The following is a 300-nucleotide window of genomic DNA, read 5'->3' as shown; positions in this document are numbered from 1 at the left end:
TTTATAGATTAAATTACAATACAACATAGTAAAATTTAAAACTAACTTCACCTCAACAATTTTTTAATATTTGACATAGTAAAATTTCGTAAGTCAAAGTTATAATTTTTATTGTAAAGCTATAATTTTTATTGAACGTATGATAGGTTATGTATCATCATCTATTGGTTAGATTGAAAGAATTCCAAGATTCATAAAAAATGCAAATCGATTACTTCTCACAATCAGACAACATAAAGTCCAAAATCGGGACACAAGACGTCTCTAAGACATCTTTTATAGCTGTCTCTTATACACATC

The sequence above is a fragment of the Wasmannia auropunctata genome, unplaced genomic scaffold (assembly GCF_000956235.1).
Source record: "Wasmannia auropunctata unplaced genomic scaffold, wasmannia.A_1.0 LD336101.1, whole genome shotgun sequence".
Lineage (NCBI taxonomy): Eukaryota > Metazoa > Arthropoda > Insecta > Hymenoptera > Formicidae > Wasmannia > Wasmannia auropunctata.
The sequence above is the reverse complement of the archived record's forward strand: the minus strand, read 5'-3'. Positions refer to the sequence as shown.